General features: G+C 40.2%; 1 non-coding gene across 1 annotated transcript; it reads right to left on the reverse strand.

The window, feature by feature from the left end:
• Positions 1–749: 749 nt before the first annotated feature.
• LOC127742019 (small nucleolar RNA R71) lies at positions 750–853 on the reverse strand. Its single transcript, XR_008003206.1, has one exon. It is a non-coding gene; the product is annotated as a small nucleolar RNA R71 (small nucleolar RNA).
• Between the last annotated feature and the right edge of the window lie 10,964 nt (positions 854–11,817).

An 11,817-nucleotide genomic window follows, 5' to 3' on the forward strand; every position in this document is an offset into this window, starting at 1 on the left:
TCTCTCATCTCTTTCTATTTATTTATTTAATTACTAACACTTCCCTCCTTCTTAAAATTCGAACCCTCTCTCCCTCTCTGCGTTCGAATTCTCTTTATTTTCTCTCTACCTTATTCTTCTCTTATTTTCTTCTTCTACTCACATAAAGGAATTTCTATACTGTGACATAGAGGATTCCTCTTATTTTTTGTTCTCTTCTTTTTCACATGAGTAGGAACAAGGATAAGGATATTCTTGTTGAAGCCGATCCTAAACCTGAAAGGACTATGAAGAGGAAGCTAAGAGAAGCTAAAGCACAAATCTTTGGAGAGGACCTGACAAAAATTTTCGAAAAAGAAGAAGACATGGCAGCCGAAAATAACAACAATGCCAACAATGCAAGGAAGATGCTTGGTGACTATGTTGCACCAACTTCCAACTTCTATGAAAGAAGCATCTCAATTCCTGCCATTGGAGCAAACAACTTTGAGCTTAAGCCTCAATTAGTTTCTCTAATGCAGCAGAACTGCAAGTTTCATAGACTTCTATCAGAAGATCCTCATAAATTCTTATCTGAATTCTTGCAGATCTATGATACTGTTAAGACCAATGGGGTTGATCCCGAGGTCTACAGACTTATGCTTTTCCCCTTTGCTGTGAGAGACAGAGCTAGGACATGGTTGGACTCACAATCTAGAGAAAGCTTGAACTCTTGGAACAAGCTGGTCAATGCTTTCTTGACCAAATTCTTTCCACCTCAAAAGATGAGTAAGCTCAGAGTGGATGTCCTAACCTTCAGACAGAAGGAAGGTGAATCCCTCTATAAAGCTTGGGAAAGATACAAGTAATTAACCAAAAGGTGTCCTTCTGACATGTTTTTAGAATGGAGCATCATATGTATATTCTATGATGGTCTGTCTGAGTTATCCAAGATGTCATTGGACCACTCTGCTGGTGGATCTCTTCATCTGAAAATGCCTGCAGAAGCCCAGGAACTCATTGAAATGGTTACAAATAACCAGTTCATGTACACTTTTGAGAGAAATCCTATGAATAATGGGGTGACTCAGAGGAAATGAGTTCTTGAGATTGACACTCTGAATGCCATATTGGCTCAGAACAAAATATTGACTCACCAAGTCAATATGATTTCTCAGAGTCTGACTGGATTGCAAGCTAAAGACGCCTCCTCTGAAGGAGAAGCTTATGACCCTGAGAATCTTACAATGGAAGAGGTGAATTACATGGGAGAATCCTATGGAGACACCTATAATCCTTCATGGAGGAATCACCCAAATTTCTCATGGAAGGATCAACAGAAGCCTCAACAAGGCTTCAATAACAATAATGGTGGGAGAAATAGGTTTGGAAATTATAAGCCTTTCCCATCATCTTCTTAGCAACAGACAGAGAATTCTGAGCAAAGCCTCTCTAGCTTGGCAAACATAGTCTCTGATCTATCTAAGACCACCCTCAGTTTCATGACTAAGGCACGGTCGTTCATAAGAAATTTGGAGGCACAAGTGGGTCAGGTGAGTAAAAGAATTACTGAAACTCCTCCTAGTACTCTCCCAAGTAATACAGAAGAGAATCCACAAAGAGAGTGTAAGGCCATTAATACAACCAAAATGGCCGAACCTATAGAAGAGGAGGAGGATGTGATTCACAGTAAGGAAGACCTCATGGGACATCCACTGGACTACAAGGAGTTCCCTATTAAGGAACCACAGGAATCTGAGGCTCATCTAGAGACCATAGAGATTCCACTGAACCTACTGTTACTATTCATGAGCTCTGGCGAATATTCTTCCTCTGAAGAGGACGAAAATGTTATTGAAGAGCAAGTTGCTCAATATATAGGAGCAATCATGAAGACTAGGGCGGATGAACATCCATTGCTCATCAATGAACTAAGTGCATTGGTTCAGCTGAAGTTACCTCAAAAGAAAGAGGATTCCGGAAGGTTCTTGATACCTTGCACCATAGGCACATTGACCTTTGAAAAGGTTCTGTGTGACCTAGGATCAAGTATCAACCTCATGCCACTCTCTGTAATGAAAAAACTAGGGATCTTTGAGGTATAAGCTGCAAGAATCTCACTGATGACTTACATCATCTACCCTTTTCTTGCATAAAAAGGACCATAAAAGAGGCATAATCTCATTTGATCATTGTAATTCATGTCTTAATTGATGAATATCATAGTACATTACTTTCAAATGAGTTTGTGTTGAATTTCAGGCGAAAAAGACATAAAAAATGGGAAGGAAACAACTAAACAAGTGGGCGTGTGAGGCAGGCATGCCACATGGAACAAACGCCACAAAAATGTATTGACATGGCACGCTAGAAGCTGGGCGTGGCACGCTGGTACAACATTCCATAGAGCAACAATGAAGACCATCAAAGGGGCGTGGCATGCCAGAAACTGGGCGTGGCACGCCAACTTATTACCTAGAAGAGTCATCACTAGAGCGTGCCACTTTGTATCAAAGGCGTGGCACGCCAGTTTCAGAATTCACTTGGGCGTGCCACTTGAGGATCAAGGCATGGTATGCCAAGCCTAAGAGACCCACAATTGAATGGGCGTGCCACTTGAGCAACATGGCGTGGCACGCTGGTACAAGAATCCAGAGAAGGGGTCGAAGGGTAATAAGGTCTGGGCGTGCAACGTGAGCAACCAGGTGTGGCACGCCAATGAACGAGAAGGCAAAGCAAAAAGCTGGGTGTGCCACTTGGTGTCGAAGGCATGGCACGCCAGCTCAAGAAGTCCCACTAGGGCGTGCCACCTGAATGATCAGGCGTGGCACGCCAGCACTGAAGGAGGCCAAACAAAGTTGGGCGTGCCACTTGGTATCGAAGGTGTGGCACGCCAGCTCATTTGTCCCACTTTGGCGTGCCACTTGAACGTCTAGGCGTGGCATGCCAACCTTTGGAACCAAGGCAAGTGAAGGGCGTGGCACACCAGTCTCATGGCGTGGCACGCTGGTAGTGTTTTCCAGAGGAGGAGATAAATGGCCAAATGAACTGAGCGTGCCACTTGGATGATGAGGCGTGGCACGCCAGCAAGATGATGAAGCATTTAGAGGGGGCGTGGCACGCCAGACCCTGAGCGTGCCACGCTTGTACAAGTTTCCAGAAGCATGAAGATGTGGAAAATGGCCTGGGCGTGCCACTTGGTGTCGAAGGCGTGGCACGCCAAGCTACTTGAGGACTTTAAAATGGCCTGGGCGTGCCACTTTGGCTCGAAGGTGTTGCACGCTAGGGTACTTGGGTCAATTAAAATGCCATGGGCGTGCCACTTTGGCTCGAAGGCGTGACACGCCAGGGATGTGATAGAGGAAGGCGTGCCACTTGGAGGGTGAGGCGTGGCACGCCAAGCTTGAAACGAAGAGAGCGTGACACGCCAGGGGAGCGCCATTCATACACCAGTTGGAAGATCACGTTTGTTGAGTTTCTTTTTCCTCCAAATTGTAATTTTCTTTTCACTTTTGTAATTTCTTTTATTTCTAGATCTAGGAGTAGTATAAATACCGTTGGAAGTATTGGAAACACAGACAGATACGCAGATCACTATCTCAAGGGGATTGTAGAGTTTTAGTTTTTCACTTTTTACACTTCATCTCTTCCATCTTTTGTACTTTCTTTTTGAGCTATGAGTATCTAAATGCCCTCTCATTAAGAGAGTGAGCTCTATTGTACTTGATGGATTAATGATAGTGAATTTCTTCTTCTCTTCATCTTCTCTTTGATTTGCTAGAAGGAATTTCGATTTTCATGCTTAGTGTTCAATTATCTTGGAAAAGAGATTGACTGCAAAATGGGTTTCATAGGAACCTTGGAAAAGGAAACATGAAACCATGCTAGAAATCTCTTCTCACACTTGAGTAGAATCTGGATTTTGGTGTTTGGATATGGTGACATATAATCCTCCCTCTACCTGGACCTACAAGGATGTGTGGTATAATCAGGGACCAAGCATATCTCTCTTCATGAGAAATTAGACCAAAGAATTGGCTATTTATCAAGATCTGAGAGATTGAGTCACCAAGGGATTGGGGCTCAATCAATCATGATTGCCAATAGGTCAATGAGTTGCATGATTGAAGAGGATATAAGCTGGATTTAATCCAAAGAGACAATATCTCCTGATCTCAATGAATTTCCTCATTCTTATCTCTCCCATTCTTTTATAGCTTTCATTTACATTCGGCAAATTCCCACTCCCCTTTACATTCTTGCTATTTGTATTTCTGCACTTTATTGCTTTCTTTATTCTTTTGCCATTTATGTTTCTGCCATTTATGATCCTGCACTTACAACTTATTCTGTCTAAGCTTGAGTAATTCACCAATTAATTAAAATTGTTCAAATCTACCAATCTCTGTGGATATGATCCCACTCTACTGTGGGTTATTACTTGACAATAATTTTGGTGTGCTTGCCAAAGAGCGGAATCATAAATTTTATTGGGAGGGGAGTGAATCCGAACTCATCAAGTTTTATCTCGCCGTTGCCGGGGATTGGTTTGAATTTGACAATGATTAAATTAATTGAAGAGCTAGATTAAGCATTTTCATCTACCTTGTTGTTTTCTTTTCTCTTTTTTTATGTGTGATCTTTAAATTCCCTTCTAATCTCTGTTTTTCTTTCTCTTTTTTTGGGATCGTTTTAGCTATTCATTGTTTATACTTTTACTTTTTTAAATGTTTGATTAATTGCATCAACCAAGCTATCCACTAATCTTAACTAAGGAGATTATTTCACTTGTTCTTTACTTGCTGTGCATTGAGTGTATGACAGGCAGAAGAGGAGAACCTTCATCCTCTTTTGATAGTGAACCTGAGAGAACCTTCCTTAGATTGAAGAGGGAGACTAGAGGCAAAGGCATAGTTGGAGAAAAACTAGTGGAAGAAGATCTAACAACCACCATGGAAGACGAAGTGCACGACAATGTTGGAGGAGGTGCTGGAAATCAAGTTGGGCAAGAGGGGAGAGTCTTAGGCTCCTACATCAACCCAAATCCAGGAAACTATGGCAGTAGCAGCCTCAAGCCAATAATTCATGCTATCAACTTTGAGTTGAAACCTCAACTCATCACACTAGTCCAGAATAATTGTTCATATGGAGGAAGTGCCCAAGAGGATCCAAATCAACATCTCAACATATTCTTGAGGATATGTGATACTGTAAAGTCCAATGGGGTACACCCTGACACCTACAAACTACTCTTGTTCCCTTTCTCACTCAGAGATAAGGCAACAAAGTGGTTGAAAGTATTTCCCAAGGAGAGCTTTGGTGCACGAAAATTACACTCACACTATGTAATTCCGCACAACTAACCAGCAAGTGCACTGGGTCGTCCAAGTAATTCCTTATGTGAGTAAGGGTCGAATCCCACGGAGATTGTTGGCTTGAAGCAAGCTATGTTATCTTTTTATTCTTAGTCAGGATACTAATAGGGTTCTTTAGTTTCAATTGTAAAAAGTGAAAGAGCATGAATAAGTAATTATTACGCAGTAATGGAGAATATGTTGGAGTTTTGGAGATGCTTTGTCTTCTGAATATCTGCTTTCCCCTGTCTTCTTCTTCATGCATGCAAGGTTCCTCATATGGCAAGCTGTACATAGGTCGTCACCATTGTCAATGGCTACTTCCCATCCTCTCAGTGAAAATGGTCCAAATGCTCTGTCACAGCACGGCTAATCATCTGTCGATTCTCGATCATGTCAGAATAGAATCCATTGATTCTTTTGCGTCTGTCACTATGCCCAACACTCACGAGTTTGAAGCTCGTCACAATCATTCAATCCCTGAATCCTACTCGGAATATCACAGACAAGGTTTAGACTTTCTGGATTCTCAAGAATGCTGCCAAAGGATTCTAGCTTATACCACGAAGATTCTGATTAAGGAATCTAAGAGATACTCATTGAATCTAATGTAGAAAGGAGGTGGTTGTCAGGCACACGTTCATGGGTTGAGAATGGTGATGAGTGTCACGGATCATCACATTCATCACGGTTAAGTACGAATCAGTATCTTAGATAGAAACAAGCGTGTTTGAATGGAAAATAGAAATAATTGCATTAACTCATCGAGACACAGCAGAGCTCCTCACCCCCAACAATGGAGTTTAGAGACTCATGCCGTCAAAGAGTACAAAGTTCAGATCTAAAAATGTCATGAGATACAAAATAGGTCTCTAAAAGTTGTTTAAATACTAAACTAGTAACCTAGGTTTACAGAAAATGAGTAAACTAAGATGGATAGTGCAGAAATCCACTTCTGGGGCCCACTTGGTGTGTGCTGGGGCTGAGACTTAAGCTTCTCACGTGCCTGGGCTGTTTCTGGAGTTAAACGTCAGGTTGTAACCTATTTCTGGCGTTTAACTCCAACTTGCAACATGTTTCTGGCGTTCAACGCCAGAATGCAACATGGAACTTGCGTTAAACGCCAGTTTACGTCATTTATCTTCGCGTAAAGTATAGACTATTATATATTGCTGAAAAGCCCTGGATATCTACTTTCCAACCCAATTGAGAGCGCGCCAATTGGACTTCTGCAGCTCTAAAAAATCTATTCTGAGTGCAGGGAGATTAGAATCCAACAACATCAGCAGTCCTTTTTCAACCTGAATCAGATTTTTGCTCAGCTCCCTCAATTTCAGCCAGAAAATACCTGAAATCACAGAAAAACACATAAACTTATAGTAGAGTCCAAAAATATGAATTTTGCCTAAAAACTAATAAAAATATACTAAAAACTAACTAAACACACTAAAATCTACATGAAATTACCCCCAAAAAGCGTATAAAATATCCGCTCATCACAATACCAAACTTAAACTGTTGCTTGTCCCCAAGCAACTAGATAAATAAAATAGGATAAAAAGAAATAAAAAAGCAATAATATCTCAGAGTTTTAAGTGAAGCTCAGATTCTAATTAGATAAGTGGGACTAGTAGCTTTTTGCTTCCGAACAGTTTTGGCATCTCACTTTATCCTTTGAAATTCAGAATGATTGGCATCCATTAGGAACTCAGAATTCAGATAGTATTATTGATTCTCCTAGTTTAGTATGTTGGTTCTTGAACACAGCTACTTTATGAGTCTTGGCCGTGGCCCTAAGCATTTTGTTTTCCAGTATTACTATTGGATACATAAATGCCACAGACACATAACTGTGTGAACATTTTCAGATTGTGACTTAGCTTTGCTAGAGTCCCCAATTAGAGGTGTCCAGAGTTCTTAAGCACACTCTTTTGCCTTGGATCACGACTCTAACCACTCAGTCTCAAGCTTTTCACTTGGACCTGCATGCCACAAGCACATGGTTAGGGATAGTTTGATTTAGCCGCTTAGGCCTGGATTTATTTCCTTGAGCCCTCCTATCCATTAATGCTCAAAGCCTTGGATCCTTTTTACCCTTGCCTTTTGGTTTTAAGGGTTATTGGCTTTTTCTACTGCTCCTTTTCTCTCTCTCTCTCTCTCTCTCTCTCTCTCTCTCTCTCTTTTTTCACTGCTTTTTCTTACCTCAAGAATCAATTTCATGATTTTTCAGATTATCAATAACATTTCTCTTGTTCATCATTCTTTCAGGAGCCAACAATTTTAACATTCATAAAATTCAATATAAAAAATATGCACTGTTTAGGCATTCATTCAGAAGACAAAAATTGCCACAACATCTAAATAATTAGAATTTTCCTTATTAAAAACTTGAAAAAATATTACCTCTTTATTCTAAAAATCTACTATTTTATTCATGTTTGATGATGATGAGAAAAATAAATTATAGCTTAATTGGAGATAAAATCAAAATAGATATACTAATTACTACTACTCATATATAACTTCTAAGGTAAATTCCTAATAAGAACAACTATCACATAGTTAAGGCTAAGATTAGGAGTCAACAATCTTTATTTTGGGAGGTGGATGCTCCTTTAATCTGTGGGGTGCTTGGTCCTTCAAGAGACAGCTTCTGACGCTTCAGTTGCTTCAGTTCACGCCCTTGCTCTTCTTGTTCCTTAAGCAGTTTGCAAAGCATGCTATTTTGATTTTGCTGTTCTTCCTTAAGTTGCTCCATAGCTTCTTGCAACTTGGTGACAGATGCTTCAAGACGCTCCCAGTATTCAATTTGAGGAATTTCCGGGAGGAACTCCTGTGCTTTCCTCTTGATGGGGTCGTCTTGCATTTGTTGTCCTTCCATTGACTTTTTGGTGATTTGTCGCTCAACTGAGATATACTCAGTTACTCCTATCTTCACCCCAGCATCTTTACATAACATAGATATTAAGCTTGGATAAGCCAATTTGTCATCTTTGGAGTTCTTGTTTGCAATTGTGTAAAGTTCACAAAAGATCAGCTGATGAACTTCCACTTCTTTTTCAAGCATAATGCAATGGATCATTACTGCTCTTTTGATGGTGACTTCAGAGCGGTTGCTAGTGGGTAGTATAGAACGCCCAATGAAGTCCAGCCAGCCTCTGGCGACTGGTTTGAGATCTTCTCTCTTGAGTTGATTTGGGACACCCTTTGTGCTGGTTATCCACTTGGTTCCAGGGAGGCATATGTCCTCTAGAATTTTGTCCAAGACCTTATTTGTTCTTATTATTCTCCTATTAAAGGAGTCTGCATCATCTTTCAGCTGAGGTAGCTTGAAGATCTCTCTGATTTTGTCAGGGTGAAGGTGAACAATCTTCCCTCTGACCAAATTCTGATAGTCATAGAAGGCGGTTCCAGCTATTCTCTGCCTGTCTGTTTGCCACAGATTAGAGTAGAATTCCTAAACCATGTTTCTTCCTACCTTTGTTTCAGGATTAGCTAGGATTTCTCAGCTCCTGTTACGAATTTGCTCTTAGATCTCTGGATATTCGTCTTCTTTCAGATTGAATTTAACTTCCGGGATCACTGACCTTAGACCCATTATTTTGTAGTAATGGTCTGAATATTCTTTGGTTAAGAACTTCCCTTGATTCCAAAGTGGTTTTAGAATATTCTCTTTCTTGCCTCTTGGAGTGGTTTGTTTTCCCTTAGGAGCCATGATCTTAGTGGGTATTGGTTTAGTGATCACGGATAAACACACCAAACTTAGAGGTTTGCTTGTCCTCAAGCAAAAGAAAGGAAAGGAGAGGGATAGAAGGAGAGCCAATTTTGAATTGTGGAGGAAAAGAGGGAGGCCGAACGTGGATTTAAAGGGAAGGGGGTGGGTTTTCGAAAATTTTAAAAAAGATAAGATAGAAGATATAATTTGTAAAAGATAAGTATGATAGGAAAAAGATGTAATTTAAAATTGAAAAGTTAAGAAAGATATTTGAAAAAGATAAATCTGAATATTGAAAAGAAGATATGATGAGTTTAAAAAGACTTGAGAAGAATTTAAAAAGATTTGAAAAGAATTCAAAAAAATAATTGAGTTTTGAAAAAGATTTGAAAAGATTTTGAAAAAAAATTAAGAAACATGTTTAGGATTAAAAATTTTTGGAATTGAAGTTGAAAGATGAGAGTTTGTAACATGTTTATGCAAGAAATCATGAATTGAAACATGAAAAATGGAAAAAAATTGAAGTGAAAAACAAATTTACCTCCTCCCTACAATCCTGGCGTTAAACGCTCAAACGCTGCATGTTTTGGGCGTTTAATGCCCATTTGTAGCTTCTCCTGGGTGTTTAACACCCAGCTGTAGCATCTGGCTGGCGTTAAACCCCAGAAAATCCTTTATCACTGGGTGTTTTTCTGAACGCCCAGGATGTTGCCAATCTGGCGTTAAACGCCCAGAAGTTGCTTCTTTCTGGCATTTAACGCCCAGATGGCTATCTCTACTGGTGTTAAACGCTCAGTAGATGCTTCTTTTGGGGGTTTAACGCCCAAAGCAGCTCTTACTGGCTTTTTCGCACCAGTGAGCTTCTTTTTGCTGTTTTATCCTCTTAATCATTCTGTAACTCTGTGAACTCATGCAATTGCTATTTTACCTTGAAGATAATTAGTATGAACCTGTAAAATTCAATTAATTAACAAAATGGCTGGGTTGCTTCCCAACAAGCGCTTCTTTATTGTCTTTAGCTGGACTATTACTGAGCTTTAATAAAGTCTCAGTTTTGAGCATTCTTGCTCAAAATTGCTTTCAAGATAATGTTTGACTCTCTGTCCATTAACAATGAACTTTTTGTTAGAATCATTATCCTGAAGCTCTATGTATCCATATGGTGACACACTTGTAATCACATATGGACCTCTCCACCGGGATTTTAATTTCCCAAGGAATAATCTGAGCCTAGAATTAAACAGCAGAACTTTCTGCCATGGCTCAAAGACTCTGGATGACAGTTTCTTATGATGCCATCTTTTTGCTTTCTCTTTGTAAATTTTTGCATTTTCAAAAGCATTGCGTCTGAATTCCTCTAGCTCATTTAACTGGAGCAATCGTTTTTCTCCAGCTAACTTGGCATCAAGGTTTAGGAATCTGGTTGCCCAGTAGGCCTTATGTTCCAGTTCCACTGGCAAGTGACAGGCTTTTCCATACACAAGCTGGTATGGAGAGGTCCCTATAAGAGTCTTGAATGCTGTTCTATATGCCCATAGAGCATCATCCAAGCTTCTTGCCCAATCATTTCTATGGTTAATCACAGTCCGTTCCAGGATTCTTATAAGTTCTCTATTAGAGACTTCAGCTTGCCCATTTGTCTGTGGATGATATGGAGTTGCCACCCTGTGGCTGACTCCATATCGAACCATAGCAGAGTAAAGTTGTTTATTACAGAAATGAGCGCCCCCATCACTGATTAGTACTCTAGGGACACCAAATCTGCTGAAGATATGTTTTTAGAGGAATTTCAGCACTGTCTTAGTATTATTAGTGGGTGTTGCAATAGCTTTCACCCATTTGGATACATAATCCACTGCCACCAGAATATAAGTGTTTGAGTATGATGGTGGGAAAGGCCCCATGAAGTCAATACCCCATACATCAAACAACTCAATCTCCAAGATCCCTTATTGAGGTATGGCATAACTGTGAGGCAGATTGCCAGATCCTTGGCAACTGTCACAATTAAGTACAAACTCTCGGGTGTCTTTATGGAGAGTAGGCCAATAGAAGCCACATTGGAGGACTCTCGTGGCTGTTCGCTCACTTCCAAAATGTCCTCCATATTGTGATCCATGCCAATGCCATAGGATCTTTTGTGCTTTTTCTTTAGGCACACATCTACGGATTACTCTGTCTGCACATCTCTTAAAGAGATATGGTTCATCCCAAAGATTGTACTTTGCATCTGTGATCAATTTCTTTGATTGCTGCCTACTATACTCTTTGGGTATGAATCTCACAGCTTTGTAGTTTGCAATGTTTGCAAACCATGGTACTTCCTGAATGGAAAAGAGTTGTTCATCCGGAAAGTTTTCAGAGATCTCAGTAAGAGGGAGGGACGCCCCTTCTACTGGTTCTATTCGGGATAGGTGATCTGCTACTTGGTTTTCTGTCCCTTTTCTGTCTCTTATTTCTATATCAAACTCTTGCAGAAGAAACACCCATCTTATGAGTCTGGGTTTTGAATCCTGCTTTGTGAGTAGATATTTAAGAGAAGCATGGTCAGTGTACACAATCACTTTTGATCCTACTAAATAAGATCTGAACTTGTCAATGGCATAAACCACTGCAAGTAACTCTTTTTCTGTGGTTGTATAGTTCTTCTGTGCATCATTTAGAACACGACTGACATAATAAATGACGTGCAGAAGCTTGTCATGCCTTTCTCCCAACACTGCACCAATGGCATGGTCACTGGCATCACACATTAATTCAAATGGTAATGTCCAGTCTGGTGCAGAGATG

The sequence above is a fragment of the Arachis duranensis genome, chromosome 9 (assembly GCF_000817695.3).
Source record: "Arachis duranensis cultivar V14167 chromosome 9, aradu.V14167.gnm2.J7QH, whole genome shotgun sequence".
NCBI lineage: Eukaryota > Viridiplantae > Streptophyta > Magnoliopsida > Fabales > Fabaceae > Arachis > Arachis duranensis.